The sequence below is a fragment of the Catharus ustulatus genome, chromosome 3 (assembly GCF_009819885.2).
Source record: "Catharus ustulatus isolate bCatUst1 chromosome 3, bCatUst1.pri.v2, whole genome shotgun sequence".
In the NCBI taxonomy this organism is placed as follows: domain Eukaryota; kingdom Metazoa; phylum Chordata; class Aves; order Passeriformes; family Turdidae; genus Catharus; species Catharus ustulatus.
In genome coordinates, this window is record NC_046223.1 from 117,305,864 (window position 1) to 117,330,648 (window position 24,785).

At 47.8% G+C, this 24,785-nt stretch overlaps 1 protein-coding gene across 1 annotated transcript in view; it reads left to right on the top strand.

The window, feature by feature from the left end:
• Positions 1 to 24,785, top strand: part of XKR6 (XK related 6) — a 163,720-nt gene that overhangs the window by 88,042 nt on the left and 50,893 nt on the right. The gene's annotated exons all lie outside the window — the stretch shown is intronic.

Consider the following 24,785-nt stretch of genomic DNA (forward strand, 5'->3'; position numbering starts at 1 on the left):
CCCATTAGCAGAATATCTCCCATGTAGACAAGGATCACTGCCCCACCTGGTTTCAACAGCTGATGATAGAATACAGACTTTTGGCCACATCCTCTATTGCAACCTAAGACAAGAATAGAGGAGGACACTTTGGGCTCTTTGTACTGGAAATGAGCAGGAGCAGAGTGGCCCATTGTGGTTGAAATTGTGACGTGTTGGGCAGAGCTGGGTGGAGAATGTGGATAAATCACAAAAAACAAGAAATCCTTGATGAAGAATCACAGAATCCTAGAATGGTTTGGGTAGGAAGGGACGTTAAAGCTCATCCAGTCCCACCCTGTGCCATGGGCAGGGACACCTTCCACTATCTCAGCTTACTCCAAACCCTGCCCAACCTGGCCTTGGATACTTCCAGAGATGGGGCAGCCACAGCTTCTCTGGGCACCCTGTTCCACAATCCTGCTGGTTAATCTGTGGGAAGATCCTGACGTGCATTGGCACCATCCCATTTCTTTGTGGGACCTCTGCTCTGATTTTTGTGCAGGGATGATGACTAAGAAAAGGCAGTGCCAACCCTCTGGAACCTGCAGTGATTCCCTCTGGGGTTTGTTCTCCAGCCCCATCACCTGAGAGCACCCAACAGGTGCTGTGGCATCCCCTGCTCATCCCTGGTGGCAAAGGCAGGGACAGCATTCCAGTGACCATTTCCTGGAGTTTGCATATCCAGTGAGTGGGAGTGGCATGAGTGAGATGCCTGGGAGAATAATTCCCCGTGCAAGCCAGAGCCAAGGCTCATTCCCCTCTCTGCACTCATTGATTTTATGATTCCTCTTGTCTTTCTTCCGTCACGAGCACAGGAAGTTGTTCCAGGATAAATCCCAGCCCATTCATTCACATATGCCACCCATGAGGATGAGTTATGTTCTCTTTCCTCCCCCTGCTCTGCTTTCAGCCCTGCCCCTGCCTCTCACTTTGCTTCCTCTGGGCGAAGAGCTTCTCCAAAATCTGTAATTACCAAAGGTGTGGGGAGGAATTGGAAAATCCAGTCTTTGTGTTCGTCCCAAATGGATGTAAGAAGTTGACCTTTAGGATACGTGTGTGGAATTGGATTTCTGGAGTAGTTTCCTTCAGCAATAACACCAGAAAAATTTAGGTATTAAATATATATTTGTGTGTGTGTGTGCACAGATCTGTGGATATGGATACAAATCCAGATACTGATATGGATGAGTTTGACTGGAAAACTGCCCAGCAGGGAAGGACCTGGTGGTGCTGGTCAGTAGGGCCTGAACATGAGCCTAGGTGGGCAAGAAATTAAAAATAAATCTGTTCCATAGTAAATCACGACTTAATAATTTGTCTCCTTTTCCTCCCCACTCTTTTTCCCTTTTTTTTTTTTACTTCCTTTCTCTTAAAATCACAAACATTGGTGAAGTTCTTTGAGAGGGAATGTGTTTCCAAAGCTGTGTAAATCTGCAGGAATCCATTAAGCCCCGCTGAAATTTATTGAAAGTTGTAAAGTTTTTAAATCTACAAATGCCTGACATCTTTAAAGACTTATTAATTAATGCAAACCATTAAATCCTGTCAAAACTCATGTCGCATTTATGGAGCATTTGAGCTTCATTGAATATGCAGATCAGGTAATTCATCTTTTTAAGCTTCATCACTTCTTTGTTCCCAAAAAAAATAAAGGGGGGGTTAACATGAAAGAGGAAAACCCAAAGTTTGCAGAGTTTTTAGGTGGGAGAATTCACAGCCAAATTCAGGATTTTCTCTGTTTGGAGGAATTTTCAGCTAAGACTGATGAGTTTTTGCTGCCCTCAGTTTTGTAGAAACTGGAGGGGTTGATTGAGGTCACAGCCACGTCCTGGGTCGTTGTCCTTCAGCCACTGGGAGCTGAGGTGGGATGGTGAGAGGAGCTTGAGAAAAGCAGGTTTGTGCATTCATGGCAGCCACCTGCAGGTGTGAAGTCTCTCAAGGAGAACCAGGAGGATTTGGGAATACCTGAGTGGAAAATTCCTTTCAGGCTGCAGGACAGTGGTTGTTCTGAAAAGGGACTGAAGGGGTTGAACGAGAGATCTGGAAATCTGCTGGAAATCCATGGAGGTTCCAGGATCAAAGGGTAATTTATGTCAGCCAACACACCCAAAAATCCAAGGTTTTCATGACAAGAAAGCATTTTTGGATTTAAATTTAACCTCCTCAAGCTGCTGCACAGGAGGTGCTGAAATTTGCACCCAGAGCTAAGCAAGGCTTTAAATGGGATAAGAGGGGAATGACTTCCCACTGCCAGAGGGCAGGGATAAATTGGATATTTGGAAGGAATTCTTCCTTGTGAAGGTGTGAGGCCATGGCACAGAGAAGCTGTGGCTGCTCCTGGATCCCTGGAATGTCCCAGACCAGGTTGGATGGGGCTTGGAGCCACCTGGGATAGTGGAAGGGGTTGGGACAAGGTGATGTTTAAGGTCTCTTCCAACCCAAACCATTCTGGAATTCTGTGATCTGCATTTGGCAGAACTCTGATAAGGTGGGGACTGGGATGTGAGTAAGTTTTTAGACAAATAATCCTGGTGACTTCCAGGCCAAGATCAAGGATGTAGGAAGGACTTTACACACTGAGCACTCCATTCACAGAGCTGATCTTGAGTGATCAGGGGCTGGAATGAGGTGAGGACAAAATACCTGTGTGACCATTTCATGGCCATAAAATACAGGATGGTTTGGGTTGGAAAGCACCTTAAAGATTCCCCAGTTCCAACATCATGAACAGGGAACCTATTTCCTGATAGGCAGATCAAGAGACAGACAAGAAAAAAATAATTTGCTTTTGAGAAAAATTAGAGATGATAGCCTTAAGCTTCATCTATCCAAGGACTTATTCTGGACTGTGCACTTGACATTAGTGGTTGGTAATTAATTCCCTGTGTTGATGCTCCTATTCCAGAATCAGACACGCCTTACTCCAAATTAGTTCAATCCACCCGGGACCCCGCCACAAAACCAGGTTAAGAAATTAGCACAAAGCAGCTGAGCTGTGGTAACCAAGTGGACAGGCAGGAGAATCCATGGAAAATGCAAAGGAATTCATTTTACATCTCAGACAGGAGGAAAAATTCACCTGCCTCGGACTGAAAAACACACCTGTGAGCAATAGCCAAGGCTCAGCAGATGTGCAGTTGTATTTTAAATTGCAGTAATGTGATTTAGTGTAAGAGCCCCCAGCACCACTGGGAAATAGCAATTCTACTCTAAACTCTCCTCCTGCTGTAACCAGAGTGATTTTTTTACCCCTGAAAATAAATCTGCATGGGAGATTTCATAGATGAGCAGCCTGACTGGGACAAGGAGCTGGGAGAGCTTTGGTCTGGGCTCAGTGCTGAGAGTTTATCCATTTTTTTACCACTCAGTGTATGATTTTAACTAATCACTAGTTCAGTGTTCCTTTATTTTTACTGGTTTCGTTTTCCTAAAGCTGAAGAACTTTTAAATTTCAAACAAACAAGAAACTTCATCTGAGGTACCATGAATGAAAACCAAGCAGACAAATAAGGAGCCAGTTCAGTAATGTTATTGCATGATTGGAACAATCAGAGATTCAGAGTGGTTTGGGCTGGAAAGGACCTTAAATCCATCCAGTTCCAATCCCCTGCCATGGCAGGGACACCTCCCACTATCCCAGGTTGTTCCAAGCCCCATCCAGCCTGGCCTTGGACACTCCCAGGGATCCAGGGGCAGCCACAGCTTCTCTGGGAATTCTATTCCAGGATCTCACAGCCAAGAATTCCTCCCCAGTATCCCATCCTCTGGCAGTGGAAGCCATTCCCTGTGCCCTGTCCCTCCATGCCTTGTCCCCAGTCCCTCTCCAGCTCTCCTGGAGCCTCTTTAGGCTCTGCAAGGGGCTCTGAGCTCTCCCTGGATCCTTCTCTTCTCCAGGTGAGCACCCCCAGCTCTCCAGCCTGGCTCAGAGCAGAGGGGCTCCAGCCCTTGGAACATCTCTGTGAGCTTCTCTCAACTCATTCCAGCAGTTCCATGCATTTTCCTTGTGGAAGATTCCTTAGCCAAGGACTCCAGGGTATCTGAGCTCTGATGGGGATGGTATTTATTTATGGTGTAAATTTGGGGAATTTGTTTGGGTCAGTGATAATCCACCTCCTGTGTGTGGGCATCATTGCAGAGACCAAAGTGTGCAGCACATAGGTTGGGTATCTGACAGATAACTGGATATTTTCTGTGGAATATTTAACTTACAGGACCCAAAATGTCAGTGCTGAACCCCTCTTTGGGCATCATTCCAGAGACCAAAGTGTGCAGCACATAGGTTGGGTATCTGACAGATAACTGGATATTTTCTCTGGAATATTTAACTTACAGGACCCAAAATGTCAGTGCTGAACCCCTCTTTTCTCTGCTGGTGGGGGAGGTGACAGCTTGGACCTGGGCAGAGACCTTGTGTTCTCCATCATCTGGAGCCTCCAACATCCCTGTGGGGAGAGGATCCTCCTTCTCTTTCCTGTTGCTTTCTTGATGGCATTGTGATATTGTTGGTTGGAGAAGTCTCCACTGGGATGAATTAAATAAAATTCCTGCCTATGTGCAGGAAGGGGCTTTTTGGACATTCCCAGAGGAGATGGAAGGCAGAGTCCTGATTTATTCATGGAGGAAGGAGAGGTGCTACCAGTGACTGATCTGGAGCACACCCTGCTCCAAAAAAAAGTGAGAGGAAAGTCTTAAAAGTGCCTGAAAGTGGCTTGAGAGAACTGTCCATGAGCCACATGGGTTAGGCAGTGCCAGGGTGTGATTTTGGGCCACTTCTGGAATTAGCACAGGGCAGGGATAATGATAAAGGTGGGAGATTGAAGAGGAAAATGTTTCTTCATGGTTTGAAGCCAGGTCCAGGCTTTGCTGTAAGAAGTGGCAGGAGCTGCAGTACCCAGGGAGCTGTGAAGACACCAGGATTAGTGAAATAGAAAGCATTTGGATTTATAAATCATCTGTCAGCTGCCCCTGTGATGTGACCAAGGGAGACAGCTCAGGTCCCCAGGGAGGCTGGCACTGATGGGGCCTGGGGTGAGCTCCTGCAGGGCAGCAGGGTCAGACCTTCAGGACTCAGTCCCCCCCCAGAACAGGCTGCCCAGGGATCACTGTCACTTCTGGAACAGATGATGGTGAAGCCCTTCCCTTCACATTAACTTCCCCCTGATGTGCTCCCAGGGGGAGGGATTATGGTGATGATGTTAATGTGGAGATGCTGGCCAGGCTTTCTCAGCCAGGAGAGGGGCTCTGCTCTTTGGAGGAGGAGGTGTTGGTGGATGGAGCCACCAAGAGCTCTTCCAAGAGCTGCAAATTCACCTCAGGGGTGCTCTTCCTCAAGGATCTCACTGTACAAGGAGGGATGGTCTAACTGATCCTGCTCACAGTGCCACACTTGTGTTCTTCCCTGGGGATTATTAAAATCCATCCAGACACAACCCTGAGCAGCGTGGCCCCTCTCTCAGCGTTCTGAAGGGCAGCACACGTGTCTCAGTGGACAATAAGTGACAAAACATGAACAGCATCTCCATTGTGACCCATCCTAAGGCAATTGTGTTCATCTGCTTCTGTCCAGGGAAAACTCAACAGCAGGGAGCACAGAATCACAGGATGGTTTGAGTTGGAAGGGAGCTTGAAGGAAATCTCATTCCAACAACAACACAACACCTTCCACTATCCCAGAGTGCTCCCAGCCCTGTCCAGCCTGGCCTTGGACACTTCCAGGGATCCAGGGACAGGTCCTTCCTCACCTCCAACCTAAATCTCTCCTCTTTTAGTTTAAAACCACTACCCCTTATCCTAGCACTATTTTCCCACGTATAAAGTCCCTTTTGTTTTTCATGAACCCCTTTAGGCACTGGAAGTGGCTCTAAGCTCTCTCTGGAGCCTTTTCTTCTCCAGGTTGGACACCCCCATCTCCCTCAGCCTGTTCCTCAGGGAACTCGATATGACAACCACTCTTCACCCACAGGAGAGGGAAAATGTCATTACCTGTGTGTCTGATTGTGGGGTTTGCTCCTCGTGTCTCCCAGCCCCAGCAGCAGAGTCCCATCAGAGCCCCCTGATTAAATGAGAGCACATTGTAGCTGGAAATAAAGGGCTTTAAATGAAATCTGTCACAGCTCTGAGGCCACAGCTGCAGGTAAAGGACCAAGAAATATCTGTGAGAGCTCAGTAACACGGGCAGCAGGTTCTTTTTGAGTGTCTCACAAGGTGCAGTGAAAATGTCTTTGGTTTTGTAGGGGCTGTGCCAAAAACCTGTGATAATGTGTGTGGTAATGGTTTTTATAAAAATCTTTAATGGGACTTACGCTTTCAGGGCTGGATTTTGCAGAGCTGGGTTATCCCAGGTGCCACTGAAGTCAGCAAGGGTTATACCTCCAAAATCAGAGAAGGGGCAGATGCTGATTCTGAGAGCTTTGGAAATGATCATCCCTCACATCTTTTTGGCCAGGCAGGTAAATAAATAAATATCTTAAAAAAAAAAAATTTAAAAAGAGCCATATCACCAAAAGCCCAGTTCTTCCTTGTGGGGAGAGAGAGAGAATGATTTCCATAATCCTGCCCTCAGCCTGGAGGGACACTAATGATGCCAATTTATTTACATCTCCCATCAAGGAGAGTTGCTCCTGTTTGTCAAGGGATGCTTCTCCCCCACATCCCCCCCTCCCACAGCAAAACCATGGGATGGAAACCATCCAGCTCCTGCTTTCTGTTCCTGCTGGCTCTCCCAAAAACCTTTTGCAGCCCTCCCAGCTCCAGGTGAGCCAAGGGGTACAGGAGGAGGGGAGTAACAAAAATCCTCCCAGACAGCTCCAACAGGAGCCTCAGAGCGTGGAGATGCCTTGGCTGGAGCAGGAAGAAGGATTCAGGGCATGACACAAGTAGGTCATGGTGCCTCCCACTCCTTGCACCGTGGCAGGAGCAGAGTGCAGAGGGAAGGAGCCTCATGCACTTTGTGCTGCCCCAGGGATTGTGGAGATGCCTCTTCCACCTGCTCCTGTGAGCACAGACAGAGCCAGGGCCAGCTCCTGCTCTGCCCTGAGCACCAGCACTGCAAAAGCCTTTAATGCTTCTAAAATGGAGGAGTTTCAGCCCTAAACTCATCCTCTGCAGGGCAGCCAGGGTGAGCAGAGCTCTGCTGCCTCAGGCAGGAAAACAGCCTTAGGATACTTTGTCCATGTGGGCTATTACACCTCTCCTTTTCTTTTCTTTTCTTTTCTTTTCTTTTCTTTTCTTTTCTTTTCTTTTCTTTTCTTTTCTTTTCTTTTCTTTTCTTTTCTTTTCTTTTCTTTTCTTTTCTTTTCTTTTCTTTTCTTTTTTTCTTTTTTTTTTTTTTTGTTTTGGTTAATTTTTTTTTTTTTTGTTAATGCCAACCTGGCACGTTTGACTTTCTCTTCCCTGCCCCTGGGGACTGTCCATGCTCTGTGACCACATTTCAAGGGACCAACCTCCAGAGGAAACAGGGTCTTGTTTCTCAGCCTTCCTCCTGAGCTGTTGCCCAGTTCCCTGTGGAAAGCAAGTTTGTGGAATTTCTCTGCATTTTGTCTTTGCTATCAAACTTTTGACCATCTTTCCAAGCAGGGTTCCCCGCCTACTGCTTTACAAGGGATTCCTGGAGCCCACATTCCCATCTGGATTTGGACTGGGCACAACCTTCCCCACTCCAGGCATTTCCCAGGGTCAGGGAGGATTTCAGTTTGGAAAAGCCCTCAGGAGACTGTTTAGTCAACTCCCCCATTTTTAATTATTTCAGCCTCAAAATCCCCAAACAGGTGTGGTTTGGGAATTGCCATTGGCACCACTCCTACTCAGGTCCTGTGTGACTTTGTCCCCAGCAATGCAGGAATAAAAATATGTGTGTTTTCCTTGCATGTGGCCCAGTGGAAGGTTCCCTGCCCATGGCAGGGGGGTTGGAATGAGATGATCTTTAAGATCCCTTCCAACTCTGTGGCTCTGTGATGATTACCATCCATGTTCATCTCTGCAGCTGCCCTCAGTTCCTCTTCCCATGCCTGTATGGATTGATTCCCTGGCAGTCTCCTGGCTGCCTTCATCTCTCCATGCTGCCTTTTCAGATTCCCTTCCTGGCTGCTGGGTTTTCCCTGTTAATTAAGCCTTGCCATGCTGCCTCCTGCCACCATGTTCCATGTAACACCTGCTGGAAGGCAGCAGGGAGGGGCTCCAGAACCAAAATACCTCTTTATTGCAGTAATTTCATGATTATGAGCTGCACCATTTTGACTAAAATTTTGGTCTGAACCTGAAGTGCGGCTTATAATCAGGTGTGGCTTATATATGGACAAAGAACGAAAAGTTGCTGTTTTAGTTTGGAGGACAGGTGTCTGCTGAGAAAGGCAGGAGCTTCTCTTTGAAACGGAGAATGGAAACCCCCTCCCTCCAAATTATTATAATTTTGAAATCAAGGGGCTTTCAGGCAAAGATATGGGAATTAGGAATAACAGTTCTTTACTAGGGAAATTAAAATAGAAATACAGTACTACAAAGAAACAAACCCCAAACCCTGACATAGTCAGAGTACAACCTGACACCCGTCAGGCAGGGTGTTGGCAGCAGTCCCATCCCATGGTGGCTGCATCCTCCTGCAGTGACAGATGTGGCTCAGTTGGAGCAGTGCTCCTGTACAAGGTGCAGTTTCCCTCCGGAGCTCCAGTGGGGATGTGGAGAAATCCGGTTTTCCTCTGGAGTCCAGTGGAGAAAGGGGCTCCCTTAGTGTCCCAAACCCTCTGTTTTTATCTTGGTAAGAAATGTTGGGCTCTTCCCCCTGGCTGGAGCAACTCCCAATGGGATGCAGTAATTTTATCAGTGCCACAGTGGGACTCAATGGCCATGGGCAGAAAATGACCGGCTGGAGGAAGGATGGGTTGTGAAAAGATAAAGAACAATGCCCTGCCTGGTTTCAATGGATGGCCCATCAGCAGAATATCTCCCAGGGAGATCAGGATCACTGCCCCCACCCTCAACAGATGGTGATAGAACAGATACCTTTTATCACACCCTGTATTGTAACGTGCGGTTTATAATCAGATGTGGCTTATAATCGTAAAATTACTATAATTAAATTTACTTAATTCATCCACATGGGAAGTTTGGCAGGACATCATCTTTTGTGATGGTTTAGCCCCTTTTTTCCCCACCAACCCCCTGTTTGTGTGCTTTTCCCTCTGGTTGCACCTTGGCTGCCACCAAGGGGAATCCCAAGGCAAGCAGGGACAGTGAAATTCCCCATCTGTGTACAGCACTGTGGATTGATTTAGTCTGGCTCACTAAATGAACACCAGGGACATCCCCTGCCCTAAAAGGCTGCTTAATTTATCAGGTTCAATCACAACAAGATCCCAGCTGCTGAATTGGCAAAATTCAGCCTGGAAGTCAATGCAGGACCAGGGATTTGCAAGCAACACAGGGACACAAACAGGATCAGTCATTCCTCTTCTGAAGAAACAAGATATTTTACAGTCTGCCTCTAAAGGCAGCTGGGAATTTGGTCCCCAAGGGTGTAATTTGGTCACCCAGGGATGTAGAGGGTCTGAAACTCGTACCTGTGGGCAGAGTGCTGATTTCAGGCTCCCTTTTAGGGGATGGAAGAGATTTACCTTCAATAGGAAGTGCCATGGGCTGTGTTAAACCTCCTTTCCTAGCTGGTGTCAGTGAAAACAGCACATATGTGTGTTATCAATCAACATATTTGTGTTATCAATCAACCACTGGCCAATTTTACTGACCAGTGTCCTTTCCAAATCCACTCTTTTAAGTAATGCATTAAATCTTTCAGAGACTGTCCAGACAACCCAAATGAGCTTTATTAGCTGACTGCCAATAATCCTGTGCTTTTCACAGAAACAGGAAATCCAGGCAGGACTTTCCTGGAAATCACACAGAAAATCACAGAATATGCTGAGTTGGAGGGGACCCACAAGGATCACAGAGCCCAGTTCTTCCTGTTCTCATTGATTTCCTCAGATCAGTGTTCCCCGGGTCACAGTGTGTGACCTGCCCTGGAAATGTCACCCCCACTGGATGCTTCCAGATTTCCTTCAAGCTTTATTTTGGGAGAGCTAGCCCGGAGGATGAGGATCTCCTCCACACAGCTGAGTCCTGCCTCAGAAACTTGGAAATCCAGCTTAGGATCTCTTTGCAGACCTAAGCAAAACTTTTCCCATTCCATATTGGACTGTATTTCGGTGAAGTGATGGTCCACAAGCCAGACATGACCTGGTGGATGGTCCCTGTCACCGTGGCTATCAGCAGATTTAAAACTGCCAGCTGTGGTCAGTGGTGACTTCTGGGCACTCACCCCTGTTCTGTGTCCCATCTCTCCCAGGCACTGCTGTGGCTTTTCTTGTCATCCCTCTGGCTTTTCCCAAACATTCCTTGGACTGATCAGTGACTGGCTGCCTCCTGAGCCTGGATTTGAGTTATTTGGGATGCCCAGTCCTGGGAACACCATAATTGCTGTGCCCATCAGTCACGGCGCACGCCACCACTGCACTCCTGCTCCCTGAGAGCCTCTGCTTTGCAGCCCCATTAATGACCATAATTATTTCCCTGAGCATAAATTGTTCCTAATGACTGCAGTCATTTTTAGCGTGAGAGCACAGCAAATGATGCATCCATGGCACGGGATGAAGCTGAGGAACAGACCTTTTCAAACCCCGTGGAATGTCAGCATTATTTACAGAGCTGGGTCCTTCCCATTGCTGGTTTGGAGGTTCACAAAGTTTGTCACTTCTCCTTCTTGGCTGTGATCACAGCTGGTCTTGGTGTGTTTCACTGCTCCACTGCTCAAAATTGGGTATTTTGCTCCAGTGGGAGAGGCTCAATACAGTAATTTCATGATTATAAGCAGCAACATTTTGACTAAAATTTTGGTCTGAACCCAAAGTGCGGCTTATAATCAGGTGCAGCTTATATATGGACAAAGAATGAAAAGTTGCTGTTTTAGTTTGGAGGACAGGTGTCTGCTGAGAAAGGCAGGAGCTTCTCTTTGAAATGGAGAATGTAAACCCCCTCACTCCAAATTATTATAATTTTGAAATCAAGGGGCTCTCAGGCAAAGATATGGGAATTAGGAATAACAGTTCTTTACTAGGGAAATTAAAATAGAAATACAGCACTACAAAGAACAAACCCCAAACCCTGACACAGTCAGAGTACAGCCTGACACCCGTCAGGCAGGGTGTTGGCAGCAGTTCCATTCCATGGTGGCTGCATCCTCCTGCAGTGACAGATGTGGCTCAGTTGGAGCAGTGCTCCTGTACAAGGTGCAGTTTCCCTCTGGAGCTCCAGTGGTGATGTGGAGAAATCCGGTTTTGCTCTGGAGTCCAGTGGAGAAAGGGGCTCCCTTAGTGTCCCAAACCTCTGTTTTTATCTTGGTAAGAAATGTTGGGCTCTTCCCCCTGGCTGGAGCAACTCCCAATGGGATGCAGTAATTTTATCAGTGCCACAGTGGGACTCAATGGCCATGAGCAGAAAATGACTGGCTGGAGGAAGGATGGGCTGTGAAAAGATAAAGAACAATGCCCTGCCTGGTTTCAATGGATGGCCCATTAGCAGAATATCTCCCAGGGAGATCAGGATCACTGCCCCACCCTCAACAGATGGTGATAGAACAGATACCTTTTATCACACTCTGTATTGTAACCCCAGACAGTTGTGGTTTATAACCAGGTGTGGTTTATAATCCTGAAATTACTGTAGGTTTCTTTCAACTGCTGGTCACTGAGTGGTTTGTAAAATTGTCAGATATTTCAAGAAAATCTGTCAAATCAAGTTTGTCTCAAATAATTCAGCACTCCAAGCTGCAGATGATAGGTAACCTTCTTCTTCAAAACCTACAAAGCTTTGTTTTTTCCATGCCCATCTCTCCATTTAATCACCACTCTTTTAGTCTCTGCTTTGGGGCTCTGTCAGAAGTATCTGCTGCTCCAACAGAATGAAAGTCTTGGGTGTAATTTTCGTAGAAGACTTCATCACACATGATTAACTCATTTGTAGTTTTAATTAGACCTTGATCCTGGATGACTATTGAAAGATCTATAAGTTGATATTAGATTATGGGAGTAGTTAATTGTGCCCTGGGCACAGGCACCAAGGATTGACTCTGCAGAGCACTGAAGGCAGAAACAGCCATGGTTCTGCTGCAGCATCCAGGTTAGGGACAGAGCTGAGTGACAGCCAGTGACTTCTGCTCCTGGCATGTCATCACCACTCAGGATTCGTGGTTTTTCCTCAAGCTCCAGCATCCTGAAATCATATTGTTACTGGAGAGCCTTTGCTTCCATTAAAGAGGTGTTTCTGTCTGTCACACTTGTTAAGAAAAGCAGTTTGAGCAGTGCCTGTGAGCTCAAAACTTAAATAAAAAAAATCTATGGCATTATTTCTAACGCCATCCATTGGCTGAGGGAAAGGTTTCCCAGGGTTAGCTGCACTTTCTGTGCAGGACTGGAAGTCCCAGGGAGGACTCAGAGGTGCTTTCTGGGTCTCAGTGACTGGCAGGCAGCACAGCCTGAGGCTCCTGGTGCTGTCACAAGAGCTCTCAGCTGTCATTTGGGGGAGCAGGGACCCTTCCAGCCCTGCTGCTGGCCAGGAGTGTTGTGGCTGAGCTGGGCCTGGCTCAGGAGCAGGCAGAGGTGTCCATGTGTGTGTCCATGTCTAGGTGTCAGCCCCAGACCTAGGATGGGGTTTGCCAGGTTCTGTGCACCTTAGGAACAGATTCCCAGATGTGTTTCCTGGCTCTGAGGGCAATTGGTGCCATCTGGCCATGCCCTCACTGCCCTGTTTGCCATCCCTCCTGTCCTTTCATCCTTCCCAAAACAACATTCCCATCCAACTGGGAACTGTCTCCCTTCCAGGCCACCTCCCAAACCAACCTCAGGAATCATTTTTGGGTTTTGCTTCTTGGTGGGGTCCAAAACACTGCTAGGAACAGGTTTTCCAGAGGAGCTGTGGCTGCCCCTGGATCCCTGGCAGTGCCCAAGGCCAGGGTGGATGGGGCTTGGAGCAGTCTGGGATAGTGGAAGGTGTCCCTGCCATGGCAGGGAGATGGAATGAGGTGATCTTTAATGTCCCTTCCAACCCAAACCATTCCATGGTTCCACAGACATTTCCACAAGCCAGATCACCAAACTGCAGTGCCAATTTTCTATTGCAGGCAGATCTTCACTGGCTCTGAGCCTGACCTACCCAGGCTGGAGAAGGGGCTTACACCCATCAGGGTGATTAGGAAGGGCTTAAGCAAGGCAGAGATCACACAAAGGAGGACAGCAGACTGCTGACACAATTCCTGCTCCTTCCCAACACAACTTTCCAGGAACTGAGGTTGAAATGCTGCTTTGGGGGGACGTTCAGGTCACGCCTGTGGGCTCAGGGATTGAAAGGCTGGTTTGGGGTGTGTCCTAGTTTGTAGGACAGATGTCTACTGAGAAAAGCAGGAGCCTCTCTCTGAAATGGAGAATGTAAACCCCCTCCCTCCAAATTATTATTATTTTGAAATCAAGGGGCTCTCGGGCAAAGATATGGGAATTAGGAATAACAGTTCTTTTCTAGGGAAATTAAAACAGAAATACAGCACTACAAAGAACAAACCCCAAACCCTGACACAGTCAGAGTACAGCCTGACACCCGTCAGGCAGGGTGTTGGCAGCAGTCCCATCCCATGGTGGCTGCATCCTCCTGCAGTGACAGATGTGGCTCAGTTGGAGCAGTGCTCCTGTACAAGGTGCAGTTTCCCTCCGGAGCTCCAGTGGGGATGTGGAGAAATCCGGTTTTCCTCTGGAGTCCAGTGGAGAAAGGGGCTCCCTTAGTGTCCCAAACCCTCTGTTTTTATCTTGGTAAGAAATGTTGGGCTCTTCCCCCTGGCTGGAGCAACTCCCAATGGGATGCAGTAATTTTATCAGTCCCACAGTGGGACTCAATGGCCATGAGCAGAAAATGACTGGCTGGAGGAAGGATGGGCTGTGAAAAGATAAAGAACAATGCCCTGCCTGGTTTCAATGGATGGCCCATTAGCAGAATATCTCCCAGGGAGATCAGGATCACTGCCCCACCCTCAACAGATGGTGATAGAACAGAGACCTTTTATCACACTCTGTATTGTAACCCAGGGCAGGGTGGGATTCCTGTCATGGCTCAGGGAAACACCCCGAGGCAGTGCAGCCTCCTGAGCATCCCAAAATGGAGAAGCCCTGCTCACCTGCTTTACCCAGGAATGTCTCTGTCCCCAGGGATGTGCTGGCATCACCCCTGCCCGGAGGGAGCTCCAGCTGCAGGGATCCAGCACACAAGGAGGCTGCATCCCCTGCCTCTCCAGCAGGGCTGGTTCCCTGCTCTGATTCACTGCAGGCAGGGCTAAATCCCCATGTCAGGCAGGAGCTGGGACTGATCCCGTGCATTTCCTCAGCGTTAATTTGATCCACGCTGTTGTGGCAGGGGGAAAACACGGGGGCGGTGCGGCTGAACATTGAGATTCTGAAAAGGGTGATGGAGAATTTAATGGATCTTGGCGGCTTAATGCTCCATTTTTCTTGTGATTCCCCCTCGTTTCTTATCTCTCGTATTTACATAAATTATGTGGACTCCAGGGAAGCTGCAAGGCATAGAAATTTAATCAACCTGAGTCTCAGGAGCCTGGTCACCGTGCAGCAAAAGGAGGAAAAGAAGGGTGGAAAATGAAAAATAAAACAAAATAAAATAAATAAAAAGAGAGAAAGAAATCACCAGAGCACCGGGATGTGTCAGAAGGGACTGTTAATAACAGCAGCCCTGAGCCACGTTCAGCAAGGAGCTGGATTTCAGGAGCAGGGAAGGGATGACATCACCTTTTGCTGCACACAGGTTTTCTTGCAAGCAGGAGGGATCTGGCAGGTGAACAACAGCCAGGGAGGCTCTTCCAGCCCTCTCATCCCGGCACTGCAGCTCTCCTCCTTCTGGGATGCTGATCAGGACATCCTGGTGTGGGATCTCCTCTTGTAAAACCCATCCCCTGGGGCCAGGCTCCCTTTTTTTTTTTTCCCCTCAGTTCTTCAGCAGTGCTGCTAGAGGAGGGATTGGATAAAAGGGTTTGGAAAGAAGTCGGTGCAGGATTGCCCAGCTCCTCCTCGCAGGATGACATAATGCCTGCTGTGGTCTCTGAACTCCTGGTTTGCTGCTGGGCTGCAGCGTGGAGAGAGGCGAGCCCACATCTTGCTAAAGGCTCAATTCAAGCACGGGTGGAAATCCAGGAGGAAACCTGCAGGAACAGGGATCCATCCCTGATTTTACTACATGATTTAAGTGCTCCTGCTCTCTCCATGTTCAGCAGGCAGACCCTCCCCTTCCCCGTGCAGCTCACCCTCTGTTTTTGGATATTTAAAAAAAAAGTTCCTTTGTTTCAGGGTGATTTTTCCATTTTCTTTTGAGCTGACTGCTGACATGAGAGATTGAAACACTTGATTTGTGAAATGCCAGTCTAAAATTCTTGCACTTTCCTGCTCTTTCTTTGATGCCATTTTATTTCTAATGCAAAATTGATACAAAAATCCACACTTTGCTTGGTTATACCATTATTTTCAATCAAGAATCATTGGATACTAAAAGAGGAGAGATTTAGATGAGATATTGGGAAGGAATTGTTCCCTGGGAGGGTGGGGAGGCACAGGGTGCCCAGAGAAGCTGTGGGTGACCCTGGATCCCTGGAAGTGTCCAAGGTCAGGCTGGATGGGTTTGGAGCACCCTGGGATGGTGGAAAGTGTCCCTGCCCATGGAAAAGGGTGGAACTGGAGGAGTATAAAGTCCCTTTTAACTCAAACTCAATGCCAAATCCCAAACCATCCTGGGATTCCATGACTGCTTCCCCAAGATGCAGAGATGCTCAGATGGAACAACAGGAAAGGCTTTTCCACAGGAGGTTGTGCAGCTCTGGGAGAGGCAGTCAGGGAAGTGGGGAATCTCCATCCTTGTGGAGGCTCTGGAATCATGGATGATGCCAAGCCCTGGTGACCTGATCAGCTGGTGGACAGAGACCTCCAGATTTCTCAGTAATTCTCTCATTCTCTGCAACCCCAATCAGACAGGAGACCTCCTGGGCTGCTTTTCCACCTGAACATTGCCCTACACAAAGCCAAGGGTGTGACAGAAATCCTTTGCAGTCCCTTTCTGAGCCAAAGCTGGTGTCTGAGCCCAGGAAGATGTGAGGATTCAGCTGTGGGGGTTTCAGGCTGCCAGCACAAGCTGCACCCCATTTCTGATCCTGCCCTTGCCCTGCCTGCTCCCCCCTCTGCCAGCAGGATCAGCCCAAGGAATACCTTGGGAACATCCCATTACATTCCTTCCTTCCTTCTTTGCTGGAAATCACCCTGTCTCAGTGTTGGGGACAGCTTTTATGGGATGCCAGGTTTATCACAGCTCACCAGTGACAAGCTGCAGTGGCTGTGTGATCCATCTGACAGCCAAATGTCCCTGCACAAGGCCAGGAGAGGAGCCCTTAGATCCAGGGATCTTCCTGGCCACAGTGTGGGAGGGGAGCATCCCTCCCTGCCTCGCCCATGCTGGACTGACTGCTGCCAAGCTGCTCAGGGAATTGGGTCTGGAGACCAAAATGCTGCTCCAAAGTCCATGGAAGCAGGACTAGAGCTTCACTGGAACCAGGAAAGGAATATTTTGACATTTCAATATATTTAATGAATTAGTTGAGGAGAGATTGAGGAAAACTTGTCCCCCTGTTTGTTCTCTCCTGAAAAAATCCTTTGTGCTGGTTTTGCACATTTGACATTTGGTGAGGAGGGAGGAAACCACCCACAGAAACAAATTTTCTGAGAGGAGCTGCTAAGAGCTTCCTCCAGATCTGACAAAAAACCAATCAGTGATCAGTTTTGAGAACTAACAACCTATTAAACCACTGAGAAAGCTGAACACGCCTCTGTGAAATGTTAAAAAAAAATGTTAAAAAAAAATGTTAAAAATGGAGGAACATATCCTTCCTTAGGGTTGTTCCAACCCTCCATCCCATTGATTTGTGTGGATTGAGCCTACATAGAGCTGGTTCATCCCTGGCAGCAGAGCAGAGACAGAAGTTCCACTGGGACACTGTCAGGCACTGGAACAAGCTGCCCAGGGAAGTGGTGGAATCCCCATCCCTGGAAGTGTCCATGTCCTAGTCTGGAGGACAGGTGTCTGCTGAGAAAGGCAGGAGCTTCTCTTTGAAATGGAGAATGTAAACCCCCTCCCTACAAATTATTGTAATTTTGAAATCAAGGGGCTCTCAGGCAAAGATATGGGAATTAGGAATAACAGTTCTTTACTAGGGAAATTAAAATAGAAATACAGCACTACAAAGAAACAAACCCCAAACCCTGACACAGTCAGAGTACAGCCTGACACCCGTCAGGCAGGGTGTTGGCAGCAGTCCCATCCCATGGTGGCTGCATCCTCCTGCAGTGACAGATGTGGCTCAGTTGGAGCAGTGCTCCTGTACAAGGTGCAGTTTCCCTCCGGAGCTCCAGTGGGGATGTGGAGAAATCCGGTTTTCCTCTGGAGTGCAGTGGAGAAAGGGGCTCCCTTAGTGTCCCAAACCCTCTGTTTTTATCTTGGTAAGAAATGTTGGGCTCTTCCCCCTGGCTGGAGCAACTCCCAATGGGATGCAGTAATTTTATCAGTGCCACAGTGGGACTCAATGGCCATGAGCAGAAAATGACTGGCTGGAGGAAGGATGGGTTGTGAAAAGATAAAGAACAATGCCCTGCCTGGTTTCAATGGATGGCCCATTAGCAGAATATCTCCCATGGAGATCAGGATCACTGCCCCCACCCTCAACAGATGGTGATAGAACAGATACCTTTTATCACACTCTGTATTGTAACCCAAGACAGTCCAGAAGGTGCCACATGTCTTGGAAGTGAACACAGCAATGTTGGGTTCATGGCTGGACTCAGAGAACAACAAGAGTCACCTAAGCAGAAGAAAATCTCCAAAATGGAGACACATTTCTGAGCATTCCCTTGACCTCCCTCACAGTTCATGGAAGGACACATGTGCCTAAAGGAGCAGAAATGGCTTTACCCCAGCTGGTCTCAGGAAGGACCTGGGGAAAGAATCTCAGAACCAGGCTCACATTTTACTCACCTGAGGTTCAGCTCAGCTCGTTGCTTTATTCACTTCTTGCTGCTTTTTCAGCTTTAGCATTTTGTTTATTTAAAGATGCCTTGCAATAAAGGGACCATAAATCTCATCCTGTTCCAGCCAGGAACAAGTTGTTCCACCTTCCACCAGTCCAAGTTGTTCCAAGCCCCATCCAGGATGTGTCCAGCACACATTGGCTTGGTCCCTTAGTCTGATAATCAATGACAACCAAGTTCATTTGGTGGCCCTTTCAACCAGGAGCCAAAGTTGGACCCCAGATCATTCCCAACCTGTGATTTCACTGACACAACGCACCCAAGTCTGGGCTCCTCCAAATGTTTGCAGTGATTTATCTCCTGCAATATAAAGAGCAGCTTTGTACTGTAGTTTCCTTCAAAAGTTTAATTAAAAAGTTCTCTTCTTTTCCTTCTTTTTGTGCGCTGGAAAACGTACAGGGAGAAAGGAGGTGGATAAAAATAAAATAGAAGCGACGTTTAGGCATGCAAATGTTGATTAAAAAATATCAACCCACTCTCCTGTGAAACGCTAACAATGGTTCCCATGGCTCCTCTCTCCCGAGTCAGAGCTGGCCCAGTGGGTGAACTTTTGATTTCTGAAAGCACAGCCCCTCCTGCAATGGGCACTGCTGGTTACTCACCCTCAGCGAGGCAATCTCTGCTCCACGGAGGAGATAAAACCACCCAGTGAGCTCCAGTGTTTGGAGAGGGATGTCAGTCACATTCCAGCTTGGAACAAGCTCCACATCTCCCAGCAGCGTGGGAAGGCAGTAATGGGAACAAATCACCAGCAGGGACCAGGGGTGTTCTCTCCTTCGTTATTTGTGTGGATAAATCAAGGCTGGATTGCTCTGGAAGCCAAATCCAGGGATTCCAAGTGAAATTCCCCATGCCAGGTGCTAAGGGAAATCACCCCAAAGCTCATTTCTGACCTGTTACACCACCTCCCACTCTGTGCATCCTCCAAGCAACAAATAAACCCTTAAACAGCCATTTATTAAGTATCTCATTGTCACTCTCACTTTGCCCACTTCACAGCGATATTTAGCACTTCCACCAACCTGTGGGAGTTTCACAGTGTTTATTTTGGCTGAGGAGCCTCAGAGTGTTTCTCCAGAGCTTGCTCCTCTACCCCCTCTCTCCCCAGCAGCTCAGCAGATTTCCACTCACAATTCACATGAGCACTAGAATGGAATTCACTTCCCATAAAATCCCCTCAATCCTTCTGGAAGCCAGCACAAGGCAGGGAGCAAGGTCAGGACAATGGGAAGAGCTGTAGGTTGTTTATAAGATTTTGGACCATTCCTTGATGAAACAGAGCTGCTTTGACCTCCCCAACCACCATCCTTTGCAAGCAGGGTGCGGGATGGGGACAAATCATCCCACACAGTTCCACTCTGACCAAATCTGTGGCTAGAGCTGCTTCAGGTGAGGCAGATTTTGGTGTTGTCCTGGGAAAGCCAAGGCAAAACCATCCCTGTTCAGGATTTCAGGGCACTGGGGAATTTCCTGCAGTCACGAGCATCAGGCTCAGCACAGGCTGCCCTGCAGATGTGAACTCAAATTTTGGGTGGAATCTGCTGAGAAACTTGAAATGGGCCATGTTTGGGACTGAAAAATACAACAGTTCTGCTGGGCCAGGTTTAAATTCCACCAAGAACAAGTTGAGTAAAGGCAGGTGGGGGCAAGGACAAGGCAAGCACTCAGGGGTGCAGCCCATGATGCTCCTGAGATGGATGTGCTGCTATTGATTTAATAACAGAATGCTCCTTGGTGGTTGAGTTTCTCTGTTATTCTTTTTTTTTTTCCTAAAACCTTGGAATTGCAAGAAGGAGTTGCCCAGTTTAGCTGTGCTTTATAGAAAAAAAAAGGAGCTTGTGCTGGGTTTGGACTTTCACCCAACCATCCCATAGGGAGCTCCTGGCTCTTGTTAGGAAATCCTTCATTGCAGGGCACTGTGGATTTTACAGCTCTTTATCTTGTAAGGCATCAGCTCTCCCTTTTCTGGACTGGAGAACTTTGGTCTTTGTGACATATTTGCCTCAGCATAAGAAGGATGTGGAGCTGCTGGAATGAATCCAGAGGAGGCCATGGGGATGCTGTGAGGGCTGGAGCCAGGCTGGGAGAGCTGGGGGTGCTCACCTGGAGAGGAGAAGGATCCAGGGAGAGCTCAGAGCTCCTTCCAGAGCCTAAAGGGGCTCCAGGAGAGCTGGAGAGGGACTGGGGACAAGGCATGGAGGGACAGGACACAGGGAGGGATAGATAGACAGGACAAGAGGGCAGGGATCCATGGGATGTTGGGAAGGAATTGTTGTCTGGGAGGGTGGGGAGGGCCTGGAATAGAATTCCCAGGGAAGCTGTGGCTGCCCCTGGATCCTTGGAAGTGTCCAAGGCCAGGCTGGATGGGTTTGGAGCAACCTGGGATGGTGGAAGGTGTCCCTGCCCATGGCAGGGGGTGGAATGAGATTATTTTAAAGGTCCCTTCCAACCCAAACCATTCTCTGAAAGGACAGAAACTGTTCCATCCTTTGAATATTTTCTTGCTCTGCATCTCCTCTGGGAGATGAGTGAGGGCCACAAGCTCACTGCAGGCAGCATCTTGGACAGTGCAGCAGCAGCAGCAGCAGCACGATTCCCTGCTCACCTCCTTCCCTCCCCAGCCCTCCCTTTCCCCGATTTTGCTCTTTCTGACCCATTCCCAGCTGCAGAAGCGGCGGTGGCTGCAGGGCTGGCAGCAGCACATTGCAGCCGTCTGGCTGCAGAGGATGTGGAGCAGTGAGAAGGTTCCCAGCCCTCCCTGCACTGCCTTCCCCCCTCTGCTCCCTGCCTGGCTGTGATTGCTCTGCCTCCTCTGGCACAGATGGCTGGAGCTTTTCCTGAAGCTCAAATCCCATGTAAGGACTCCCAGACCTTCCTGTGTGAGGCTCAGGGAGCTGTTGGCCACCGTGGCCACCAAGCAGCGTCAGCTCCTCGTCCTCCTCTCTTCCCATTGACCAGGAAAGGGTTTTGTTACAAACAGGTTGGTGGATTTAATTAGGAGCAGCAAAAACATTTTGATTTATGCTTCCTACCCGCCTTACCTCCTCCCCTGCCTCTCTGCCTCTCCAGCTTCACGCTTGTCAGAGCAGATATTTTTAATATATATATATTTATCACAAGCCGCTCCTTCAGCGCTACGGGCAAAGCTTTTAGCAGGGGAGAAGATGCCCGGCTTACAAGTAGCTCTCCAATTACTATTGCTTGCTTTAGTGATTTTCTAGGAGAGGCAAAGGGCTGGATCCTGGCTCTTTCCCTTTCCTCCACAGCAAGATATTCCCTGCTTCCCGTGGCATCCTCCCCCAGTTCCATAGTGGAGAACGATTCCTCTTTGCCCTGATTTGTTCTCTGCCCAGGGAGGTGATTTCTGGCTGCTTTCCCTCTTCCCCAAACACCAAAGCATCAATAAAATCCCCCCTACCCCGACCTGTTAGTCTTGAGATTATCAAAACCTGAGCTGGGGTGGCAGGAGGGGAACTCTCCTCAACCACAGGGTGTCAGATCCGTGTCTGAGCTGGGATTCATGGATTGATGGGGAGGAGATTCCTTTCTCTCAGCCCAGGATCCACGTGTGGGGCTGTCTATAATCCAGTGAGTCACTGCAATGCTCTTTTTAGGTCAAATTTAAAGCTACACTTCTTCCCTGAGCAAAGGCTGGGAGTGGTGGAGAAGGGGATGGAGGGATGGGATGGGATGGGATGGGATGGGATGGGATGGGATGGGATGGGATGGGATGGGATGGGATGGGATGGGATGGGATGGGATGTAAGGATGGGATGTAAGGTTTGGATGCAGGGATGGGATGTGAGGATGGGATGTGAGGATGGGATGTGAGGATGGGATGCAGGGATGGGATGCAGGGATGGGATGGAATGGGATGGGATGGGATGGGATGGGATGGGATGGGATGGGATGCAGTGATGGGATGCAGGGATGGGATGTGAGGATGGGATGCAGGGGTGGGATGTGAGGATGGGATGTGAGGATGGGATGCAGGGATGGGATGTGAGGATGGGATGCAGGGATGGAATATGAGGATGGGATATGAGGATGGGATGTGAGGATGGGATGTGAGGATGGGATGTGAGGATGGGATGTGAGGATGGGATGCAGGGATGGATGCAGGGATGGGATGCAGGGATGGAATATGAGGATGGGATATGAGGATGGGATGTGAGGATGGGATGCAGGGATGGGATGCAGGGATGGGATGCAGGGATGGATGCAGGGGTGGGATGTGAGGATGGGATGTGAGGATGGGATGTGAGGATGGGATGTGAGGATGGGATGTGAGGATGGGATGTGAGGATGGGATGTAGGGATGGGATGTGAGGATGGGATGCAGGGATGGGATGTGAGGATGGGATGTGAGGATGGGATGCAGGGATGGGATGCAGGGATGGATGCAGGAATGGGATGAAGGGATGGGATGTGAGGATCCTGTATCCTGTATCCCTCCCTCCGTGCCAGCATCCAGGAGCACAGATAGCATCTCTGCTGCCCTGGCTCCGGGCAGGCTCTGCCCAGCCCCGCCATCTGCAGCTGGGGAGGGAAACCCGAGCAAGGCAGGGGCAGTGGGAGCACGGAGGGAGGGGCCAGAATCCGAGCGGAGTTCAGCTCGTGTAACATCTCCGGGAATGTCGGGACAGGGACAGGACAGGGAGAACTTGGCCATGCTCTCCTGATGCCTCCATGTGGAGCAGCAACCTGATAAAGCAACTTTTCTCCTTATCTTCAGCTGCTCCCTTGCATCATCTGTGAGCAAACCCTTGGCCTTTCCAGTGACAATAATTCTGTCTGTATGAAGCTACAGCAGCCTTTAATATTTATTTTATTTTATTTTATTTTGTTTTATTTTATTTTATTTTATTTTATTTTATTTTATTTTATTTTATTTTATTTTATTTTATTTTATTTTATTTTATTTTATTTTATTTTTTTAATTTTATTATTTTATTTTATATTTTATTTTATTTTATTTTATTTTATTTTATTTTATTTTATTTTATTTTATTCTATTTTATTCTATTTTATTTTATTTTATTCTATTTTGTGTTATTTGTTGTGCCATGGTAGTATGTCACACAGCACTGGGTCATTATGAATGGCAGGCATTAAATATGAAGTTTAAAAAAGGAAATACAACCAGGAAGAGCAGTTTTGCCCAGAAGTGACATTCCCTACATTTCTAGAAAGGTGCTTTTTTTCCCCCCCAAAACATTCCAAAGGTCTTTTGCATTAAACCATTCATTTATTCATTTGTATATTTATTTATTTATGAAAATACTCATTTATTTACTCCAGTTTGACCTCAAAACTGAATTCCCATCTTTACACTAAATGTGAATACATCATTTTACATCTTTACATCTTTAAACCAGCAGTTCCTGGTTTCACCTCTCTGCCAGCAGGAGATTGTTTGTATAGATGTAGAGATGGATAAAAATTCCACCTATATGGTCATAGATATGAAATATGTAAACATATATGGTTTACTTATATAAATATATAGCTCATAAATCAGATTCTATTCCTTTATTTATATATGCCATATGCCTCTCTATATACAGGTATGTGCACCTCAAATGAATAAATAGGTTTGCACATATATATGAACCTAATTCTATGTTTAAGGTATGAATTTATACACATGGTGTGTTAGTTCACTGTACATTTTTCCTTGGAATGCATTGTCCTGTGTGGCACACTTAAATGTAAAAAAAATATCAAAAGTGTTTAAAAATTAATTCCAGAATCATTATGAGAAAAAGATTTGTAGGCAAAATCCTGGGGAAGATGAAAGTGGTGCAAGGGTCTGGTCTGGTGAAGAGGATTTGGGTGGATATGGAGGCAATTTCTGAGCTGGAGAATTGCTGGACAGGAAATGTGGGGTTCACCCCACTTGGCACTTGGGCAATGGAAAGATTTCCCAATGAGGTTTTAAATAGAAATTAATTCATAATTTATCTCAGATGAAAAATTTTATTGATGCTTGAGGTAGGGGTCTGACAGACGGACATGAGCCATCCCAAACTCCCCACAGGGATTCCTGCACAGGGTGACACTGTGGGAGGCTGGCTGTGTGACATGAGTCACCCTCTGCACCTGCCCCTTGCTGTCCCTGGGCTGCAGAGAATTCCCATCCGACTCCAGACATTGGGTGTTGGAGTCAGGAATAACCTGGAGCTGTGAGCATCACCTCCCAGTGTCCTGGTTTGGAGGACAGGTGTCTGCTGAGAAAGGCAGGAGCTTCTCTTTGAAATGGAGAATGTAAACCCCCTCCCTCCAAATTATTATAATTTTGAAATCAAGGGGCTCTCAGGCAAAGATATGGGAATTAGGAATAACAGTTCTGTACTAGGGAAATTAAAATAGAAATACAGCACTACAAAGAACAAACCCCAAACCCTGACACAGTCAGAGTACAACCTGACACCCTGTCAGGCAGGGTGTTGGCAGCAGTCCCATCCCATGGTGGCTGCATCCTCCTGCAGTGACAGATGTGGCTCAGCTGGAGCAGTGCTCCTGTACAAGGTGCAGTTTCCCTCCGGAGCTCCAGTGGGGATGTGGAGAAATCCGGTTTTCCTCTGGAGTCCAGTGGAG